Source organism: Apteryx mantelli, chromosome 4, assembly GCF_036417845.1.
Source record: "Apteryx mantelli isolate bAptMan1 chromosome 4, bAptMan1.hap1, whole genome shotgun sequence".
In the NCBI taxonomy this organism is placed as follows: domain Eukaryota; kingdom Metazoa; phylum Chordata; class Aves; order Apterygiformes; family Apterygidae; genus Apteryx; species Apteryx mantelli.
In genome coordinates this window covers 30,127,344-30,151,934 of record NC_089981.1, presented here as the reverse complement: position 1 = coordinate 30,151,934, position 24,591 = coordinate 30,127,344, and the positions used below count along the sequence as shown (strand labels likewise).

At 37.1% G+C, this 24,591-nt stretch overlaps 1 long non-coding RNA gene across 1 annotated transcript in view; it reads right to left on the bottom strand.

Moving 5' to 3' along the window:
• Positions 1 to 1,859: 1,859 nt before the first annotated feature.
• Positions 1,860 to 24,591, bottom strand: part of LOC136992072 (uncharacterized) — a 29,096-nt gene continuing 6,364 nt past the window's right edge. The window contains exon 4 of the long non-coding RNA XR_010884082.1: positions 1,860 to 1,989. This is a non-coding gene — a long non-coding RNA (uncharacterized lncRNA). The remainder of the gene's footprint in view (positions 1,990 to 24,591) is intronic.

Sequence of the window (24,591 nt, the reverse complement as noted above, 5' to 3'; positions counted from 1 at the left end):
TGCAGCCCTGCATTTGATCACCTCAGCCTAAATCAAGGCTATAAACCAAACCTGTTGTGCTGACCATACCACACAACTCAAACCCATTTCTGCAGTTAAGAGAGCCAGGGGAAGGGGGTGCTTTCCCCAGCAAGGAAACACCCTGATGGAAGGAGCAAGCGTCCTGGTATTGCTGTGACAGTGCCTGTTCCAGCACTGGCAGCCACTTCGTAACAGTATCACCTCTTTACAAGACTGCAGAGCATTCAGCTATGTCTGAGGCCTGTCTGCCACTCACCGTTAACTAAATGCTATTGGGGCAATTATTCCAATCTAGCTGAATCTAACTACGACACAGCAACTGGCCAAAACCTGCTGGTTTTGGCCAGTGCCTCTGTTATCAGATGAACAGATACTACTACTGCTGCTTTAAAAAAAAAAAAAAAAAAAAAGTACATCTCTTAAATGCAAGCCAAGACTTGCAGGCATATACCCACATCAGAAACAAGTCTTGGTGCTATAAAGTACAAGTTGTATTATAAATGTGATCCAGAGTTTTGAGTTTCCTGCTCTGCAACTAGAGGAGAGTTACAGCATCATTCATTAACCTGAGTGTGCCATTTATATAAAGATGCTGCTACCCAAAGCACCTGTAATCAGGATGACTACTCCAGGTGCTTGCAGTTAGATTTGCAAAGTAGTCTAAAGCTGCATTTGAGATATTCAGAATGAAGATTAACATTCTGCTTTATTGGGCAGAGCATATAACTAAGTAAATGCAACATGTTATATGCGTTGCAGCACTCAGTTCAACTATTGGATCAATTTAGTGTTCTAACATCCAGTTATATCTGAAATATATGGTTGCTGTCTGAATAAAAATGCCAATTTTGACACCCTCTAACGTGGCTTTTTAGTAAGAACTTTTTTTGCCTTTCAATCCTGGAGGCAGGAAGAACTGCCAGTGGCTGTCTGTGCACATTCATAGTTATTTCACATCTTCCTCCATCCTGTTTTATGGAGCCAGCATAAATACATGGGTGAGCATCCGCATCACCAGTCAAGTAACTACAGAACTGTTAGATACTAATGGATAAAATATCTTTCACTTTAAAAAATAATATTCTCTCAAAGTGTAGCTCAGAAAGAATCACTTTCCATAATGCAGACTGCTATTGGCCAATAGCCCGTTTTCAAACTATATGCAATGCAGCAATATAAACAATAGAGGTCTGTACCGCAGGCACACAGGGTTAACTGAAGAAGAGATTTTTTTACTAAGGAGGATACAGTCCATTGCGTATGCCAGGAGCTTGTGTGGACCCAGCTATGTTAGTCAGCCTAAGCAACGACACCCAAACAGGCTCTGACACCGGGCCAATCTTTAAAGGACCACTAGAATAAAGGACAGAAAAGGCAGCTGTTTCTCCTCTAATCAATGCACTCAGTTATCAAGGCAATCATAGCCCCAGCAAAGGTCCTCCAACCACAACTCAGTGATCAGCTGGACCCGAGTTGAACAGGAATTCACAAGGAGATGCAGTCATACACTGGCATCAAGGCTAGCAACCCATCTGGGTTAAATGGTGGGGGGGGAAGAGAATCGGGAAAATCTAGGAAGGAACAGAATACAGTCAAAAAAGCTCCTAAATTAATGAAGGGGAATATACAGAGCAACTAAAAAAAAAAAAAATTGTATAAAGAAAAATAACATCTCTCTAAATTAATGCAAGAATGGTAACTAGCTTCAGAGATTCTGCAGTAGTTTTTTCTATCATACACAAGACAACTGACAACCTTTATTTTTCTTTAATGAATCAATACATAAAATCAAAGACCAAATTAACAAAGACAACATAATATTATTATTTCATGGTGAATGGAACAAGACTTGTTTTCTGTTAATGCTCAGTTGAAGCAGAATGGTCATTTTCTTGGAAGGCTACTAACTGCCTTCCCAGTTACAAAAGCAAGCAGGTTTGTCATGTCCTCACTCACTGTACTTCTTTTCTAAACCAAAGAAAAAACACATGAATGGTCTTATGTGAAACTCTGCAGGTTTAGTCTTTGCACACACTGCAGAACCAGCTACACATACTTAATCACAGTTTTTAGAATGGCACTGAAATAGAAAAGCACTAAGGTATGTTTTACTCATTGTATTTGAGGATCGGGACTCATTCTGAATACACTATAAAACAGTCATTCATGTACCAGCATCAGGCACCGGAAACAATCTTCTCATACAGCACGAAACCAGCAGAATTTCTCCCAGGCTGTATGGCAGCGTTTTGAACCATCTGCCTGGAAATACTGCATACAGTCTTCTTGACAAAAGTTAGTAGTGCTGCAGCCCCACTCAGCCTTTCCTTAAATGTCGAGTGCAACAATTGCTGCCAAAAATCTGTCTTCTCAACCTTATTCTCCAGCCCCCAAGATGTTTTGCTTAGGCCGCAGGAAAGCAGAAAAACCCTAGGATTTTGTAACCCCTTCTGCATGTTGGAAACACTGCAGATAGTCAATAATCTTCAGTTTAGTCATCAAGATATGCCCTTGGGCAAACTTGACAGAGCTTTGGTGTTATTTTTAAAGGGAAGCTTGCTACTGAAACAGGAAACTGCTATGCACCAGTGGCCAAGAGGAGTATATTGTTAACGAAAAAAGGAGTTAAGTCCTTGAAATGTAATGATAAGGATTACTGCAACATGAAGCCACTCTTTTGAAACAGATTATATCTGGAAGAGAATTCAAGTCCCATTAGAAACCAATGGAAGTAAGATTCAAAGAAATTTCAAAGTAATTTTCTTTTCAAATTACTTGGTTAATTTGAATGTATTAAACAATTAAATTTAAAGGCAGCATTTTTTTAAGCTACAGAATTTACTTTAAAATAACTTTGAAATCAAATTTCATTGGTTTCAAGTAGAGTCTTAAGGTTATTGTTTTAATTGCCACATGGAAAAAAATTATCTTAAAAATTCACATTTGAATACTTTAGGACCCATTCTCATATTCCATACTCAGCCCTTCACTTTTTGGCCACACCAAGAACTCTTGATTGAATGCGAAGTGTGCCACTATGCTCTAATGAAACAGCCTTCGATCTCCCATAAGGCCAGTGAGGGAGAAAACAGGACTAGAGACACTGCAAGAAAGCGACGGCTGAACAAAAAACGACCATTAGATTCATATGAGTGAACGTTTCAGAAAATAATGAATCTTGAGTTCATGCTTTCAAGTATATAGCTGGCACCATAGATGATATCAACAACTACTTTTTCCTCAAAGAAAACAGCCTAGGAGACATGCTGTCATGATAGCTAGACTGCAGAGAAGCAGGAGATTTGTCCTATTTGTTTGGAGAAGGGGCCAGTGTGTGTACCACCTGCCTTCCTTCAGAGGCAGGTTACCAGCATTACCTAGAAATAATAAAGCAGCCAAGCGGAAACTATTAGATCCTGCCACACAAATTGGTTCTGAGACCTCTACGTCTTTTTTTTTTTTTTTTTTTCCATTTAGATTATCTGACATAATTTCTTCATATGCTTAACAAATAAGAAAAATCAGTATGATCACTAACATAAGCCTCTTATAAAAATTTATTTCAATGAATGTCTAAAGGCACCTTCTCTTACTGAACAGTACAGTCATCAATTTGGCTGGGCTTCTTGAATAACCAAGGAAAATGCTCTATGACAGAGACTTTGTATAGAAGTCTGTTCTAGCTTTAGTTTTCTATCAAAGAATTATGTAAACACTAAAAGAAAAAGAAAAAAGAAAAAAAAAGAAAAAGGCAAATCCCAGCAATGTTTCTTTTGGAGACCAGAACAAAATTTCAGCCTGGCAATTATGACTGAATATCTTACTAAAATTTAGTATTAATTTAATTCAACAATCATTACAGGGCTAAGGGATGGGGGGGGGGGGACATATCTTAGGATAAGATATCACAGGCTCATGGGTTTTGTTCTGCAATCCACTTCAAACTAGAAAAGCAGTTTCCTCTTCTGTTCTTTCAACTGCCAGCTTCCTTATGGCATGAAAGGATTAGTAGGCTGTCACCTATTTTCACAACAGTATCTTCCAGAAAAAGCTCTACACTCACAATGAGACGTTGAACATATAAGAAATGAAATAACGAAGAAAAAAAACAAATCCTATTGTCTGCAGTATATTTAGGCCACTTAAATGGCCCAAAACTGTAGCTGTAACTCCCAAGCACTGCCAAAAAAACTTCATTGTCCAACGATACTAAAAGTAATGATTAAAAAAAAAAAAAAAAAAAACTGTCGTTTTTGAACGATCAAACAAAAGCAACCAGTTCTAAATGAATATATGAGAAGGCAATGCAAAGGAGTACAAATTTAAACTATAAATGCAAGAACAAAGAAAAAGATGACATTTATGGCCAGCAATGCGCCAAAACAGCCAAAAGGAAATCCAGATAAGCTGTAATAATGGCAGACTTTTTAAAGGTACTTAATAACATAGAAAGGACTCTGACCAACATGCCTTATATACCAAAACATGGGAGGAAACACATAATATGCTGTAGATGCTACTTTTAATGCAAAAGGTCCCATCCTTCCATTTTCTTAGGGGACCCCCAAGAGGAATTAAGAGTTTGATCATTCTTTTTTCTGGTAGATAATTCGGATGAAAGCATAAATACTTAGCTTTTATCACTATATGTCCTGCTTTAATTAAAAAAATGCAAGTTTGACTTTTGCAAATGTTATTGGATTGGCCAAATGCAGAGAGGGATATTCTCCATTTATTCATATAAACACTGGCTAGATAGCAGCAATTCAATTTAACCTATATATCTTAATCCCGACCTAGGGAGAGCATTTCTAAATTGACATCTATACCAAGCTTAATTTTAATATCCTTTACAGATGAGCACTAGTCAGAAGAGGATTACAGGCAGGTGCCTGTAAACAGATACAGTGTCTAAATACTTGAAATACAATGTCCAACAGACACATTTCTTCCTCCCTGGTTTTCCACACATCCTAGAGCCCTATTGTTGGTACCAGGAACACAGCTGACCTACTAGGTTATCTGCTCCTAGCTGCAAATTAAGGAAATTACCCGATACTTCAGCTACCACTGAGGCAGCCTTCTTTCTTTATATGATGTAAATAGCACAGCTGTGGTTAGCAACAGTGCGTACTGCCTTTTCTGATATGAATATTTTCTTCTTAGACCAGCTAAATCATTTCCCATAGAGCATTATGTTTCATTCTTAAATGATTCCCGCAGTGAATTGGAATAGCACGCTGTATCAGGATCTGACAATCTGACTCTTAGCAACTCCTGTACCAGCACAGGGATTCACTGTACTAGGGCGAGTCCATCTGTTTGGATCAGTATCTGTGGGAGGAAAATTTGTACGTTGCTAATGGGTAAAAACATTTAAATGCCACTCTAGTATTTGGTTATGAAATGTTGCATGATTCAGGGAAAATCTAGTTCTGCTGCAGTTCACGGAGATTCTTGCCATTAATTTCCAGAGGAGCAAGAGATAAAGCATGATCCTTATGCATACTGTTTTCTCTTGTTTAAGCATCTATTTATGAACCTTATTGAGTTTGTATCTTTAAGACTTCCTTCCCTTCCTTGCTTTTACTTACCCAGTTATTTCAGGTGAAGCAACTACTCTCCAGAAGCTACATCAGATAAATATTAATAAGTATATTTTTTCTTCAGTACCTAGACAGTCCACTGCTGCTTCTACAAAAACTGATTTCACATTCTCAAACATACTGCAAGACATGCGCCGCCAAATGCAAGAAAATACAGAGTGCAACTTCAAGTTTAAAACAAAAACAAGCCAGTTACAATCTGAGAGAAACACTAAATACCCCATTACTGAAGCATAACAGAACTTAACAAATGAGCAGTATTTAATGGAGCAACTTATCTACATGATCACATGAAAAAGCATCACTGTATCTGCAGCTAAGCTCCAGGCCTGCATGACTCCATCAACTCCTCAAGCTTCCCTCAGGCAAAGTTCAGACAATATTCACACATTAAGTGATGTTATTTCAGCACAGAAGCAAATACCAAGCACAATCTGTGATATTATCCTCAAACCACATCATTTTTCTTTATCAGTTATGCACAGTTCTGCCTTTAATACTAGAAATTTAAACAAATAAACTTAAAATAAAGGCTTTTTTTCCTAAAGTCTACTGAATGAACACAGACATGAATGTAGCAAGTATCCTGAATACCACTGAAATAACCCCTTAAGAGCTTGCCTTTAAAAATCACTGACACAAAAACTGTTCTGTAGAGCTGTAATATGCCGTTCAGGTCATGTCTCTATTTTGCCAGGGGGAAGGTAAGAAAAGGAGGGAAGATCACACTTACAAAATTCCTCCTATTCAACAGAAAAAAAATTACAAGACTGATCTTACAGGATTAGGACATAAGCAAACCCATTGACAATTTGCATTTCAATACCTAATGCAAGCATACACTTGGGATAAGACAGAGTAACCACACTTCCTGAAAATCAAGCGATTATGGAAGAGAACGTAATGACATGGATAAAATAAGTTTTTAGGATTACTATCATACATTTTTCCCAGCTGCATGTAACAGCCTAAATATTCAAAGTTTCTCTTATCAGTAAAAGCCTGTTTTGGATCAGATCATGTTTTGACTTTTTGAGTGAATGACCCAAATGCACATTCTGAGAGAACCTCTGAAGATTTAAGCTGCTCAGAATACAAGTTTTTCAAGATAAAATTCTATTTTGCATTTCAAAATACAGCAGGAGTTAAATAGATAAACCTACCTTCTAAATTATCTGTAGATAGTTCATACGCTACGCCAAGAATTCAAAACAGCGCAAGGCTCAATTTCTGATAGCCACTGTTTTACTGAGAATTCCTCCAAGAGAAACAGAGCAGAGCTAGAACTGGGAGGTCACTCATCACATAACTTTCAGAGGACGTGAACTTTACAAAATGAATGCAGAAGATGACGATTTTTAAAAAAGATAGTATAACAATTTGAGAACTAAAGGATTCAAGAGAGTGGAAATGGTTTGTTTAAGCTACCTTGTTCATCTTTTTTAGCCCTAAACAGGGCAACACCTTTCTTTTAGCAGGAGACCAGGCATGAAGATACTGCAACTTTTTTTTTTTTTTAAACTGGCTATTGTAAAATGTACATGGTACATATGTAGATATTCAAAAACCATCATCGATTAAATTAATCATGATCATTGCCAACATTTCAATTGAAGTATCAAAGAAAAATGAATATGAAGACTGTATTGTCTTCTTGTGCCTAAAAATACATTCTTCCAAACAGAAATGAAAAACCTTTCTAGGGTTAGCATAACAAATCACAATACCAAGTCACCACTCTATTTGGTACTGACTAAATAATGCTGTATTTTTCACTGCATTTAATGGAGTTACTGCAACAAATAATCTAAGTTTTTTTGCTCTCTTTGGGTGAGATGTTTCTTGGTGTTCAGGCAGATGTTCCACAGGTACAGGAATATCCCATTTTCTCTTTACTAATACTTTCGTTCGTCCTCCACTCCAGAAGCTGTAAGGGGGGTTGTGTGATCACGCACAACTGTCACCCAGCTCTTTAGCTGAGACTGATAAGAAATCAGCCTTGACAGTGCCTAAAAGACTAAGGCAAGCTGTGAGAAAGACAGCCAAGGGCCACAAGTAAGCTGCAGTAATTTAGACCTGCTTATGTTTGGACAATAACTCACAGATGAGACTAGAATACAAACACACTGATCGGGCATTTACAGGACTCACATGGACTAAATGTTACTGACAAGTGAAAATCCTAGGTAGCTTAAAATAGACTGGAATACTTGCATCTCTGTATCATTTCTGGCTGTTCATACCACATTAACTGTTTAAACTAGCACCTTGGGAGCAAAGGACAACATAGTACAGAAGTTCCAAACTCAGACTTTTGGGCTTCACTTTTAGACTATGTGTTTACTGCAACACATGGTCACAGAGAGAGGAGGGGAGGTTCCTGCATCCATATAAATTTTGGCCCCTCTGTGCTGATTTTGTATCAAAACAATTTGACATTTAAGTATTAAAGACACGAACTTCACAAATCACCTTGGAAGGATGTTAATTTCAAAGCTCCTTTGTGGCCAACAAACGCTGACACTGTTCATGGCAAGCCAAAGAACCAAACACCTGAGCTGTGTCATTGAAGTATAAAGGGACAGCTGTATGCAGTTCTGACCCTGCCGAGTACTGCAAAATAAAATGCCACAACTCCAGAAGCATCCTGTGACAACTTAATGGAACACAGGCAAACAAAACCTGTCTGATAGATTTTAAATTGCTGCTTCTAATGGACCATTACAGAACATCGCTTCAATTCACAAGCAGTTTAGCTCATTGGCATAACCTAGAACGACTTTCAGGAGCATATTTACTTAGGGTCAGATCTTCTCTCTTGCATACTGGATGTAGAAAATGGCCTGAGGAGAACAGCAGGTGACGGAAAGGGATATAATTTTGACCATTCCACGCCAACCCCTTCTGTCTCAGGACTGCAGAAAAGCTATGTCTCCCACACTTCACCTTACACTGGAGAAAGGATGAATGTATTTTTGGATGCATCCGTGCTACAAATAAACAGATAAATGCATAGTCATGTATGCAGAGTGTCTGCAGAGGATTAGAAGATGCAAACACTGTATTGGCATCCTCTCCATCCCACAGTATCACACTACAATCCACAGAGATCCTACTGTTTCAAGGGCAGCGAGAAGCTCTCAAAATAGAAATAGGATTACTATGCTGGAACACCCTTTAGTCTGGGGAAGGATGCGTCTTCTGGCTCCACAGGAGAATGCTCCCTGAAATCAGGGGAAGCAACGCTGTAAACTAGAAACAGGGAAGTTCCACAATGTCAAGGATCAGTGAATGACGATACTATACAGCAGGATATGACATTTTTCCCTCTAACAGAAAAAGGAAAGCTATCCTTCACTGTCCAGCTAGCCCATGGATTTCTTGCCTACAATCTGCAAAAAACAGAAAATCTTTATCTTTAGTGGATTTGGATTTTTCTACTGAAAGGCAAGTTGGATATGAGCAACATTTTTTCCAATTTTAGTTACATGTCATTTTATCCACTGCTAAAAATAGAGTAAATGTGAACAAATGCTAATGAATACAGCATATAATCCATCTTTTGAGGCTAAAAGCACACTAAAAGCATGTGTTGAATTTATGTGAACAGAAACCGGTTTTATAAAGTTTTAAGACAAAAATGAAGTTTTTCATCTGTATACCTACACAATGATATTTTAGTGGACTACAAATCTATTTTTATTCTGTAGTTCTACTAAAAAAACAAATCAAATTATAAGCAAAGAGACTAAATAAGGAAAGGTTTAACATCAGGTGAAAACCAGAAGTTATTGTGAAATTTCAGATCTGCTATGCATGGTGGAATTTTTGCAACAGATGTATACCAATACATTCTTTTAATATCAGAGACTCTCAGAAAGTATTTCCCTACATTATTAAGTATCATCTAACAGATTCATCCGCTATGCAGAAATATACTAGAATCACAAGTAAAAACTAACTCCATAGATCATCCTCATTAACATTTTAAGCACTGTTTTTTCTAAAAATTTAATTCTTAAGGCCACAAGACTAAATAAATTTAAAAAGTCTTAACACCTCTGCATATTAAAGAAAAAAAAATCAGATATCAGGTTTATGTAGTTGATGTATTAGTATTGAACTACCACAGATCTAAGCTAAGAGTGACATCCAGTGGAAAGACTATCTATATTTTCTTCTTTCTTTTATTTGGAGATAGGCTTTATCTGAGCTAAAGCTATCATGTACATTTGTGTTATGAATATTTGGAAAGGTAACTCTCTCTTGGATTACATGTGCCACTGGGATAGTGCAGGTGTGAGAAAATAGGAATTAACATTGAGTTTTCATAGATTTGAAAGTTATGCTGCATCTTGATTCCTTCGACCTAACAGACAGAATTCTCACTGTTGTTTCATTGCAATTAATTATTTGTCTTGGACTTAACAATGAAACCAGGCAGCAATTGAAGATTTTGCATGCAAAAGTAGCATGTTTATTATATTTGCACAGGTATTTACTGTCATAGATAACTAATTAAGTCATCTTTGATGATATTCTATCCCACTTTCTAACAGCAATTATTTTTACAGGGAAAGGAAAGACTATAAACACAGAAGGTGCTATGTCTTGATCTAAGGGAGCTTACTTGGGGAAAAGGTAGGTGCAGGCTGATAAGATGGTAGTGGTATGTATGCAGGATTCGAAGTGGACCCCTTTTATGTGAACAAGACTGTTTCCATGCTGCATCTCCTCTGCTATGCTCTTTTCTCTCGAGTGAGGGAAAAAGAGGAGAGGTGCGCCACAGAAACCTGCGTACCCTCCTCTGCTCCTGGGAGCTGTGAGAGCTGAGTGTTTAGGCAAAGGGAGATGTGCTCCTTGTCACCAGTGTCATTTCCCCCCACTTTTTTCTATATATGTAAGGAGGAAGGAGAGGTACCCCTGACATGATCCCCTTTCTCTCTTGAGTTCCCAGTGGCTCCAGCCACACTGGTTCTCAAACCACTGACTGGATTTGGAAAAAAAGCTTCCCACTGCTCTGGTGCCACTTCCACTGTCTCTGCTTTCTACCTTCCTTGATCTTAGACTCGGCATGGCTTGAGTGAAAGGACTAGAGAGGAACAGGGCTTTTCCCTTTGCTTCCACCGTGTTCCTTTCCCTACTGGCTCTTATCACACCAGGTCTCACCTCTGCAGCATGGGATCTAAAGCAGTCATGGTAAAATATATTCATATAGCATCTGCTGCAAAAGTCTGATAGGCATGGGAAAGTCTCCCAGCCCTGTCAATAAGACACTCAGTTGTTTACAGGCACTAGCAGAAAAGCCTAAGTAGACAAGTCAATCACATGTGTTTTTTGTAAGAAACTTCTTACAAGACTGCTGTGCACCTGAAAGACATATTAAGTATCTTGTCATGCCAGTTTGGAACTAAATCCATACGTAAAATAGATACTGTTCCATAGCTAGGCAAATTCAAATCTACAATCAGGAGCTCTTTTTCTGTCATCTGCCCTCTCCCACAGTCTTACATACAGCCTTGCCTCTCCAAGAAAAGTGACAAGATTTGACTGCTAGATTTAGCTATGAACACCTATAAGGTACAGCAGAAGGATTTTTGCTTTGGTGTCATCTTTACAATATTCAAAAGCACTACATTTAATTTCTACAATGTTTTAAAGGCAAACACATGGATTATCTTTTTTTCTGGCTACATCTCCAAATAATTTTCCCAAAATATTCTCTGGCTTCCAAATCAAATAAACGTTTATAAAGGTAAGATAAAAAAATTCTGCTATTCTGCAACAGATTTCACGTAGCCAGTGATACTGATATATCAGTATTATACCAAATCGTTAGATAAAAAAGGTAAGACATCAAACCTGGATTAAAGAAAGGCACCTCTTTAGTGTCCAATTTCCCATGCACAAAATCTAATGAGGGCTTAGTGTACTGAGAATCTTTTTACTCATTCAAATTCATATTTTGGAACAATAACTATGCATAATATCAAGTACTGTGGTAAAATGTGTGGTTTTTTTCAGTATTCAGCATAAATCACCCTAGACAATATTCCTTCCATAAACAAATGGTAAAATTATTTTCCTTCAGAATATCCTTAGAGCAGTAGGAGCTCACGATGGTGGTAAAGGCAGTCCTACCAAGAGATCAATGACACCATCCAAAAGTATTATTTCACTATGCATAACCAGTTCCTACAGGCATAAAGGACAACTTTCTCAAAGACAAAACAATTCAGATGCAAATCTGCATACAGAGAATTTCATGTCTAATAAGCATGTGCACTTTATATAATATTACGAATTACTAAATGGGCAACAAGCTGTCCAGTTGTGGCAATGAGTGTCATAACTAAGTGTACAAATTAAATGCAGACATGTATGCCATTTTCTTTTTTACATATGGTCTAAGGCTCTTGATGATGAAAAAAAGAAAGAAAGAAGAAAAAGCCTTTTGTAATCATCAGTAAAATAGCAAACGGCAGATAAATATGGTTTACCAGCTTAGCAAGTCTTAGATAATGATAATAAAGCAATACATAGTGAGAAAGAGGGTGTATTTCCCTACAGCAGACAGCTAAGTAACTCATTGTTATAAATAGAAAATTACCCCAGCAGAGCTAGGTTTTGTGATAAGCAAGAATTAAAATGAGTAGTCCAGACACCACAAAATAGCGCATATTTAAAAATTAGGAGAAATCAAATGAAACAGAATACTGAACTATCCCTTTGTTGCAAATAAAGAACATGCAAATCCTCTAATTATTGCACTGGAGAGGAGGGAGTGGGTTAAGCCAGGAACATGACTGGAAATGTGAAATATCAGAAAGCAGATCTTTCTTTTGAGTCAGAAATAGTGACAATATTAATTGAAAATGATTATAAGTCTTATGAGGGACATTCTGCTGAGGAAACATGGAAGACAACTTAGATAAAAATAGAAAGGCATGCCTTGATGCACTGGGTGTGGTATAATTATGAGCAGAATTTGCTTCAGCAGAGAAACAGAAGCAATTCTTAATCACCGAATCCTTCGAAAGCAAACTGTAGCACTTTTTTTTTTTTCTCCCATCCATTTATACCTCAGTCCTGCAGCTGGGGCTGCACGAAGAGACATTTATTCTTTTTGTAACACACCTTTATTTTAGTGGGAGATCGCAGTTCAGTGGAAAATGCATCAGCCTCAATATCTGGCACATTTATGAAGCAATTCAAGAAATATTCCTGCTAAGTATAGAATCACGAATCTGCCTTTTAGATAAAGTTTGTTAAAAGCCTACAACTGTCTCACTGTAATTTAAAGCAGCCTGGGAAGTAAGTATTCCTATTTCTCACAAGCAGAAGCACTTACAGAAAAGTAGAGAGATTATGACCCTAATATTAAAAACATCAAACACATGCTAAATTGATGGCACAGTGAATAGCCCCAGTCATTTTAGTGTGGCTACTTAGGTAGCCACAAAATAGCAATTACAGTTTAAGAATCATAAATTTACTTGAACATATAAAAAACAGAGGACAGTTCTTCCATTGGTTTAAATAATATAGCTCCATTTAAATCAATAAAGCTGTGAATGCTGTGTTGGCTGAAATCCAGTGAGAGTTTGACATATCTAGAAAGAAAGGTAGTTGATCTACAAAACTGCTATTTCATAGTTTACATATTTTAGCATGATGCGGAAAACTACATAAAGAGGGGGCTGACGTCACCTAACTAGACTTAAGCGTCACTCCAGACTAGAAATGCCTAAGGCCCTAAGCAATGACAGCCAGGTCTTGAACTCAGGACACCGAATCAGCAGTCACCCCACAAGGTCAATGGGGTTATTCCGATGTGAAAGGGAAAGAGCAACAAGACATTAGGAATGACTTGTACCGGCAGCATAGAGCGAGGCACTAGAGTCCCGACTAAACAGAACAAGGAGAGATCAGAAAGGCTAAGAGGTAGAAAAGGATGTTTATGGTTCTTGAATTTATCTTTAATAACAGAAGAAGAAAAAGGTTCCCTCCAGTCCAAATTCTGAAATAAGCTAAGCTAGACAAGACCCCTGTGTCTGCACCAAGTTTTTAATCAGCCTGGGATGACATTTTATAGACCCAGTATTTGTCAGTAAAAGCACCTTGCAGGACTGCAACTAACTATAATGGGCAGAGGGCAGCAAGTTAAATGTAAAAAGCTGTGTAACCATATTTTTAAAAATTGATATTAAAAATGGAATTTAGTATCACAGTGCAAACTACAACACCTAGAGACAAACCAAAGAAGGGACTCGATACTAAATAAAACTGTACTGCAAAGCTGACTTAAAAAAACACCACCACACACACACACACCAACGGATGAGGCTCACTGTGGGCAACTCCATGAAGTTACCAGCTCATGCTTTGACAAGATTAGAAGGAAAACTTCTTGCTTAGAAGAAGTGGGTGCAAGGATTCCGTGTCCATACACAAAAAAATAGACACAAAATATGACGCAATGCTCAAGGCAGGTTTATGTTATTATTAAGACAAATTCTGGGTGTGACCCATATTTTTTGTGTCTGTGGATCCATACTCAAGCTTGAACTTTTGAAGCTTTGAGGGACAAGCAGTTAAGTTCAGAGATGCAGGTTTTCACAGTATCTCATGCAGCATGACTGACAAATCTTAACATGGACCCTGCAACTACTCTCTACAAAAACAGGCGGTAGGAGAACTTCAAGTATCTATCCTTCCTCTCAGCTGTTTTCTCTGTGTGTCAGGAACGCGGCCTGAAAGATTGTGAACAGCACCATACAGAAAGCCATTGTGTTTTACTTGTCAAAACAGCTTCAGAGGGAATGCAAATCAGACTACTCCTTTTATAACAAGAATTCTACTGGGACTATAATTAAATCCAGAAGAAGCAAGATAAATCTGCCATTGGTACCAGGAAAAGCTCAAAAACCATCACAACAATAACAACAAAACATAAGAGAGGATACGAGCCATCTAACAATGAAACTGTCTTTAAATGCAGGGGAAATATGTTCAATTTGCTGAAAATTATAACCCTGAGAGTACTGCACATTAAGTAACAATGTTGAGCAGCTGCTGTAGCAGGCTACAGTTCCCCAGAAGTGCTCAGTCCTATAGCGGTGCCAAAGTGCTTGTCCCCGAGGCAATCTGGAAAAATACCACCACAGGAGCAGTCACTGCAGACTGCTTTTGTTGAAGCAAACCCAGATGAATTCAAAGAGCAACAATAAACTTAATCCAGTGTGTTTGCCTTAAAATTAACAGTCCAGGTTAATGTATCCTTTGAGGATCATAAGGGCATCAAGAAGTTCGATGCAAAAAAACTGCCAAAATTTATTGCAGTAGCACCTCAAAGCATCATTAGGAATTACAGCCTCATTAAATTGGCAGAGCAAAACATGCAAAAAGAAAGAGTCCTATGCAGAGTTGTTTTAAATGGGAGGAGGAATACCTGTGACAAGTGTCATAAAAGCAGTCCAAAAACACAGTCACACTTCGTCTACAAAAGATTTCAGCTATTCACTTAAAAATAACGTGTTTCAATTTTGGCCTAAATATTTGGAAAACACATGACAGAACAGACTTTTTCTGCAAAACACTTCGATTCTGCTTAAAATGCTATTTTTTTTTAAATCCTATGTTTAGTCACTACCCAAAAATTTCATCATCTCATTTAATACAAGCTATAACTAGTGAACGGAATGAACACTAAAGCAGCACACAGAAATTGATCAGCATAAAACATTTGAAAAGATTTGCTTATAAATTCATAAGTTAGTTACAGGAATAGTTAGTACTTACTCATCTTTTGAGGCTTCTAGATTTTAGTATTTGCCTTGCTGCAGACAGTCTTTCCCTTAAATTGACAGTTTACAGTCTCTCAAGGACAGATTATTTCTAACCTGAAACCCAATTACTAAACCTTTTACTAAAGCTAACTAATCACACAGACTAGTAATTGTGGATTTGTATGACAGGACACAGCACCCTAGGAAAACAGAGGCTAAACGTCAGATCTAGATCAAATTTTTGTTTGGACTGAAGATTATAGTGAAACAAAAAGTCTAATTTTTAATTACTCTTTTCTTACAAGCTTTTGAGAAACCTGCATAGCGAGGAATTAAATAGTCAGTATTGTATCCAACCTTTAAACTAAAGGAGCATATACAATGCTGTAAGCTTTTCAAAAGAAAGTCCATGCTGCAATCAAAAGTTTTGTGATTCAGAAAACCTCTGAGGCTAAAAGCTCCAGCAAAGATGGAGCAGCATGCCTAATATTATCCTCTGACTGTACTAACATACTGCCCTGCATAATATAACAAAAACATGTAGCATTGAAGAATATTGATAAAAAGTGAATACAGTCTTTATATTCAGTCTATTAACTCAACCATTTCCCATCAGAACAAATTTACATTATCTTGTACCAGAAAATGGCAAGAGCATATTCCATTAATCTGTATGTACGTGGGAATAATTCTCTTATTTTACGAGTGAACTTAAACCATTTAAAGTAACTTCTAATTATGCTAGAGCCAGCTGCACAAAAGCTTGCATAAAAATATGAGCTCCCACTGTCCTGCCGGTGCTGGGGTCACCCTTGGCTCCTGGCTCATCCTCCCCCGGGGCAGACCCGCTCTTGCTGCTCCCTAACACAGGCTCTCTGAAACACAACTTATTTCCTTGGGAATGGTGAGGCGGGGTAAGTAGCACCATCCATTTGATCTAAGTGGCCATGATGTCAGCTAAAAGCCATTAACACAATTCCCTCTTTCACAGCTACAGCAATTTCCTTTCCCTAGGATAAAAAAAATTCAAAAGTCTGCTTTCCCCTTCCAATTAGCTTGCTTGCTCATGGTCTTACCTTCCATTTAAAAACATTAAAAGACAACAAATTTTAGCTATTTGGAATAAAGGCAGAGAAGGTCAGCGATAAAGTCCTGCCAGAGACGATATCAAGCCAGATACCCCGGTTCTCAAAGATCAAAACTAGCGTGCCCCTGCTGATCACTGCAATGAGGAGGCATCACCAAGGGGGAGCACTGGCCCTCACACACACCCATCACAGCAGCACAACAAAACTAATTAAATGAAAGTAAAAAAATCTGGAAAAGAAGTTGATGCTTCAGTGATTTCATGACAAGCAAGAGGACTGGAAAACCAAATTATTGGCTAAATTTGGTCCAAGTGTCAGGTACAAAGTTTATAATCTTATAGACAGGGACTTCCAGCAACTTCCTCAGACTGCAGCTCTTGGAAATATTAATCAAACATATTGCTACACCTTTCTGTGATCAAAACAATGAGAATGCTTTGTTTTATGGACTCCCACACACAACTACAGAGTCCAAAGTAACAACAGAGGGTTTAAGAGCTTTAATCATGCAAAATTTGGAGAAGAATGACACAAAGATGTCAGCACAGGATTGAACTTACCTTCCAAAAACGATGGCGGTGAAATGAAAGTGTGATCAGCTATATAGCTGTTTAATTTCTATCTCCTTTCTTACTACATTCAAGTACTAAACCACTTCATAATACGTTTGCTTAATAACATTTTACTGTTATGCAGAGTATCAAACTGTGCTCCTGAACTAAAGCACTGGTGCATTTTCAATCATCCCTACGCCTGCAAAAGGGATTCTGAAGCGTGAAGCATGGAGAATATGGACCAAGGCTGCAGAGACCGTGAAACAACTGTTCTGCCGTTGAACTGTGCCAGTCATTTCAGTAACGTGATCATTTCAAAGGTTATACAGTTAAAATATTAATATCACTGTTTTTCTGCTGATTTTTTTTTCTAAAAACATCAACTTGAGCAAATTGCCCACTTGTTTAGTATGCTTTTATTGTGCAGATGTCGCAGACCACACACTATTCTGCAGGACTGCGGTGGTGAGAAATACGGAATTCATGCCACTGCTTTTCATTCCAGCACTGAACACCGGAATTTGGAAATTAGTATGTATGTTTTTCTGGAGGGTCCTTTCACCAAACATTAAGTAAATTTATTTATTTTTGTTGTTTGGTCTGACAGTTTCTTCCAGTCTCCCTTTCAGATGCATTAAAGGAAAAAAAAAAAAATCAATATTCCACAGAAGGCAAACTAATTGCTTGATAACAACCTTTTAAATGCACAAATTAACCTTAATGGCTTTAAATGGAATTTTGATGAGTCGTTCTGAGTGTAAGTACTTATTTGCTATTTATACCCATAGAGATGGGCAAAGCATTTTTGATTAAATGGAATTTTAGCATAAGATGTTGTTTTAAGCTGATTCTTCCCACAGAGGTATACCATAAGAGAGACACGCATATGCATACATTCAAACACACTTGTACTCTCACTTGACAGGCCTGTCGAAAAGGCAATGGCTTGAAACAGGGGGAACCAGATTCAAGTCCATGCTCTGCCTGACTCAGAGTAACGCAAAACAAACTGCTCCGAACCTAGCAGAACAGAGATTCAAATCTCTGCACTTCATGCTAGTGCCCTGTGCTTATGGTGATACACACATACGCACTTCCCCGAATCAAAAAGCTCAAGTCTTGGTCTTGAATGAGTATATTGACCAGCCACTTTTTTGTGAAAGTGTTCAGGACCTTTGATTTTATTCTGGTGTGAAAGAATAATAATAATAATAAAAAAAGAAACCTCAAGAGTTCCTTTGAAATAGAAGTATTACTCCTTGCTCACACAAATATGTTTATTAAGGTATAACATAGATTTGCACAAGTACATTACTACTAGACAGTCTGGCTTATTTCTTTGAGGAAGGAGGTAAGCAAGTCACACCTGCCAAATTCCTAATTTATTTAGCCTTTCAGTCAACTGACGATAAGGTGAACACATTGGGTTTTGTTTTGCTTGGGGTTTTGCTGAGTTTTTAAGTGGTAGCCAAGCAATAATTTTTTTTTCATAACTCTTACTCCAATCTCTGCTACTCCTATGATATAAAGATTGAGGCACAAGACTGTTACTAATAAAAATTACAAAAGATAGAGAAGAGAAAAAGAAAAGAGACAGGATCAAAGGTTGTCTTATGAGTCTGGGAAGGAGTTAAAGAGCAGTAGATGTTCAAATTCTGATAAAAATAAGACTACCCTTTTTCCCCAAGAGACTCGTACACTATCAGATTTTTTTTTTTTGGTCAATGTATCAAAAGTAGTTCTAAATGGAAACTTTTCAAATAGAATTCAGAGTTCCATTCAGTAGAAATTAAAGATTTGCTCTTCCCAAGAAAAGTTAAATTGAAAAACTTCAGTGGAAGAGTGTTATTGAAATCTTCAGTTTCTGAAACCAAAACATTTCTAATATTTTAATTTGAAGTGTTCCATTTTGCCTTTCTGAAACAACCAAAAATATTCCAATAATTTCAGTATAAGCTTTATCTTTATATTAACAGTCATTATGCCTAGTAAGTCAAGTCATCCAAAAAAACAAAAACAAACAAACAAAAACACCCACAAAACAACAAACCCACGCATCCTGAGATACATAGCCTTCCAAAGATCCAACAGATGAAAATGCCCAACAGAGAGAAAATGGAAGATAAAAGGGGAGGAAAAACATCCCTAAGATAATTCTCTCATAAGGAAAAGAAGCTTAACTTTTTGTTGAAGGAATTCAAATTCTTTTTGCATGTCTGGAAAAAGGAAAAAAAATCCAAAGTATTTCTTTTTGATTGAACCAATCCCAAAGTTAATATTTTAATTTTCTTATTTGAAAATCTGAAGTTTCCCATGAATAGTTTGACCTTTTATCATTATAAAATATTCTACTGGGAAAACTTACTTTTCTGCATGTTCCACAAGAGGTTTTTAGATACAAGATGAATGGTTTGCCCATGTAGTTAGCAATCTATTTGATCCTTTCTCTATCTCTTCATATTTATAATATATATTCCCGGCACACTAACTTTTTTAGTTTGCTACTGAAACATTTGCATATGTCATAAGCAGAGCTCCAGTTTAAATAATTCTATGCATTGATTGAAACAACAAAAGAATTCTGGACAAATTTTTGCAAGCTTTGTGAATCTGGTTCATACAGTTCTCTAGAACAAAGGAGAAAAAAAGAAAATTCTTATACTTTTAGGTTTCGAACAAAAACAGTGGAATGAAAGCAAGTTTGAGAGTCAACCTAAGCAGGTTCTTTACATGAATGTTGGCAGAACTCTTTCAAGTAGCACCTGCTATTATGTTTCTCTGTCATACTTCTCTATTCTTAAAGATACTTTTCCCTCAAAAGTTCCTTGGACACAAGTGTGTGCAGATTTTTTTTTTTTGTCCTTTAAAAATAATTAAAGGCTATAAAACATTCTCTCCTTTGCCTGACTGACCAGTTCATGATCTACATGTAGCCAATAGGCTACAGAGAACTGAAGCTGTCAGAAGACTCAAGATATAAATTACCATCAGTAAGGATTTCTATATTTGCCAAATAAATATAGAAATTCAAGTCATGAGGAGTTTGCCAAAGCGTGATGCATTTGTCATTCAGGAACATCATAAACCTCTTGTGGGTGACGTTGTGAGACATACAACAATATGGCATGCCTAGATGATGAAACATCAGCTCTTCGCTGAAGAAGTATACACTTATTGTCACCTTGGTAAGCTGCAATCATCCCATATTTCTATGATAAAAGGAAGCAAAAAATTGGTATGGCATAAACGGGAAAAATGTCCATGTGCATTATGTGCTTACAAGCAGAAAAGGGAAAGTTAGTTGATCCTTGAGAGAACCAAACTACTTTATTTCCCCCTCTTATCTCCTATCCCTTTTCTTCTCATTCTCTTCCCATATTCTGATTTCTCAAGGCTATGGATTTCATTTCTTTTTCTTTCCCCCCTAAACTCTGACTCATCCTTCCTTTATTTTTTGGAAGGAGCACATCTGAACTTAATTTAGAATACAAAAAGGTTTTTTTCCCCCCATTCAAGTTCCTCCTGCAAGGTGCTTGCAGAAATTGCAAGCTATGGAAATGTGCTGGAAATCTCAGCTGAGATTTCTCACAGCAGCATATACCAAAACAGATGCTTTAGAATTTTTACCAGTAAACTGGCTCTTTACATTACTATTTTGAATACCTGTATGCATGCATCAAGTGATTAAGTATAAAATATAATATTGGCTCTCAATAAAATATGATTACTGATAGGAAAGTAGAACACTGCGTACTTCCTTACTAACTGCTTAAAGATGTCAGTGAAAAATTGTGAAAAAACAAGATTCATGAATTCTTAGAATGAATAAAACTTAATACAACTCTTATGCTTGCCAAATGCCATTTACCTATGTCATATAATAAACTCTTACTAAGTATGTACCAATTACAAAATGGAATTTTCACAACAGAATATCTACTGCCCTGGATAAAACTGGGATAAATGTCAGTTTGAAGTAAAATGAAACTATGACACCTGCAATCTATAGAGAGCTAAACTTCTTTCACTATGTGTCAGTATTACTGTATTTAAATAGCTCAATTTATGCAAGTTAAATATCACAAACTGGATAAAATTCTGAAGTCAAAACACAAAAAAATTATATTATTAGCCAGGCTTGAGATCTTATTAGTCAGATTCTCATATCTCACAGTTGGAACGTATCATGTTTCAAAAACAATCTTTGAGATCATGCAAAGTAGAAAGATAGGAAGTAAACTGCTTCTGATTCAAGATTTTTTCCTAATTCCCAAAGTTTACAGCTGTGCATAGTCATTCAAAAAAAAAAAAAAATACTCTGTTACCCTGAAATATTGCAATTGTAACTACTGTAGACATTCCTGCTACTCATTAGAAAATACAATCTTTTGGATAGATGTGTCCTGTTATATTAAACAAAAATTGCTTCCTACAACCCTTATATGAGGAAAGCACATTCTAAACCCTAAAACAAACCTCCATGTGGAGTGCCGGTGGTAAGCAGGGGAGAAGGGCACAGCTATCCTAAAACCTATGAGAACCTAAGTTCTAACTTGCATAGTACCTGTATTTTCATTGTAACTGATATATCCTGATGCTTAGTCTGCAGCATTGCCGATTATGAGGCTGCAACACTTAGCATGCATTTTTAACATTATCTTTATTTGGAAGTAGAGCTGTTCATCAAATAAATATGTATTAGCCACCATGCCAGAGCTCAGTAGTATGTGTCTTAATATCAATATAAATAGCTAAGTCTTCTAGTCTCCTTTTCAGTAAAGTGATGGAAAATTTAAGCTTTTTCCATTTGCAATTCTTCCAATAAGAGGATATTGTTTAACCTGAAATTGAAAATCTAGATACTAGACATACTCAGAAAAAGCTGTAATTCTTTCATACAAGTATTTGCAGAGGTATAACATTGACACTTACCATGCTTTACAAGCATACAATTTACCACAGAATTCCCATAAAGTGAATAGCAGTATAGAGTATTATTAATACCACTTCCAAATTTATGTTTAAATTATGAAAGCCTCATTTTAATCTCCTTAGTATCAGTGCGTTAGAAATTCAAGATGCATTGTATATTTTTCCTTCAATTTAAATTAAGCATACCTTTGGCACGTGGATCAAGAATCTTACTTTTTTTTTTTTTATATATATAACACTCTCATTACTATCTTCTCACCATTTGCACAGATATGTTCGTGAGGGAGGGCCTCTGAAAATCATGATATAGCAAAAATAAAAGCAATCCAATATTAATTACAAAGATTCCACACAAAGTGAGAATAATTAAAGTGATAAATGCAATAAAAAGCTTACATACAAATGCCATAATAGATAACTACTGGCACTTGGTCTGAAATCAGAGTCCAGGAGCTTAAGCAAAGTTACCACATGCCCTACACATGACTCAAAAGGAATAGAGCAACCTTAAGTCAGCAGCAAGAGAGTACCATTGCCAAGAGCTAGTCTAGACAAAAATTTTATAGACAAGAGTATGTCTCTCAATTCCTTTCTCAGGTTTGATGGAAAGCATTTTCATTCACTACAGATCTATAGCCTAGATCGCTCTTCTAAAGAAAGTTACAGAATCTTTAAAGAGCTGAGTGGCACCTATTCTACTCCTGTAAAGCATGGCTGGAGGAAATGAAAGTTCTCCTGTTCATGTAACCGCCTAGTGGTCACCTAAGAAATAGAAAGCTCAGGTTTGATTTCCTCCTCACTAGGAGGGAGCTCAAATTCACATCTATCCATTTTCCCCAAAAATATGTAACATCAAGCAAGCCAGAAACTACTTCATTCCATTCAGCCGAAACTGCACAACTATAAGGAAAATAATTCAAGACCTCTTGGGCCAGGTGGAAGGATCACACAAGCAAATGCAACTCTGTACCTCATTTTTGTATCTTACATTTGCTATTAGACTAAAAACTCTACTGGAAGCCAGAACAGAAACTCAAGGTGTTACTCTTCCCAGATGGATTGTCTAATCAGTGCAACACAAAAATATCACATATTTTCTTGATTTCTTAAACACTGTTACATATGCCCTGAAGTCTGCCCACCACATACTTAAGGAACAACAAAACTGTAGATTTCTAATGCTCAGCTGGTCAAAATTGAGAAACTTTCATCCCTATTAGGGAACTTTCAATTACAAGAGCAAAGCATTCACTCTTTGCCTTTCAATTAGGGAACTCAATGTACCACCTGACAGCACTTGCAAGTGTTTTCAGGAAGGCATTTAAAACATGAAAAAAAAAAAAAAAAAAAAAAGCTTTTAAATGCCTAATCTTTTGGGAGCAGGAATGAGACTCTGGCTTTTATTCTAAGGCACTGAACATGTATAAACAGAAGAAAACCATGGAAAGATAAAAGAGAAAAAAAAAATTCAAAACGTTTCAATATGCTACAGTCTTCCACTGTTAATCTTCTGACAGGGACTCAGGAACTCAGTGTTTCAAGGGATTAAGGGTCAAATAAGGCCTATCAGCTGGAACTGATCTGTCAGTCAGGAGACACACATATTAAGTTTCTGCTTTCAGCAACTTCATTTTCAACGTCCAATGCTACATGGAAATGGGTGCAGGGTTTTCCACATGTCTGTCCATTAAGCACAATTCTCCTTTAAGATACATTCATCAGGGAGAGGAGGCAACACCAAACTGACATCCTCTCTCAAGTACTGAAACATCTCATTACTGCTGTCTTATCACACTCCAGAATTGAAGTCATTCCACAGTATTTGTTACTGCCTGCTGGATAATGGTATTCTCCCTTTGCTGTAATGAAGAACAGTATTCTGAGCTTAGAGGATAATTTTTTGTGGCATACAGCATACCTCCACATCTGACAAGTGTGGCAACAGCTCTACATGGACCAGAGACTGAATGATTCTCTCTGCCCTCATAGTTGAGGTCTCTAACACATTATAATCCTGCTCATGAGGTATCTGCCCAGTGGCAGATCAGAGGACTTGATGCCCAGTAAAAATGACAGTGTGAAGTCTCTGCTGAACATGAGATTAGGTACAAACTTTCCAGAGAAGTAGCTCTGCAGGAAGTTCTTTTAAGACTCTTCCCCAATTAGGGTTCTCACTGCAGGTGATTAGATAATTGCCTAAGAAATGGTAAAGATGTCCTAGAGAGTAATCAGAAAATTGGACTAACAAGGAGACAAATATCATTGCTTAATGGAAAGTTAATTTAAAACCAGCTGTTATTTCAACAAAATCTGTACAAAAGTGATGTGTTGTTACCATGAAATTAATGAAAAACATTTGGCATTAAACATGCTCAAACTGCTCACATTTCTTGTCACAATAACATTATTGAAAAATAACGGAATAAATCTGAGTCAGGCTTAGTCTACTGCCTCTGAGGAACTAGAGGCTCATTACCAATATCATTATCTAAAACTAATTAGTAGTTGGTGATTGTAGCCCTCTGGCACTAGGAAGCTGATTAACATTCCTCTGAAGAAAATTGGACTGCGTTGGGAGGATGGGGGAAAATATTTCCCTTTT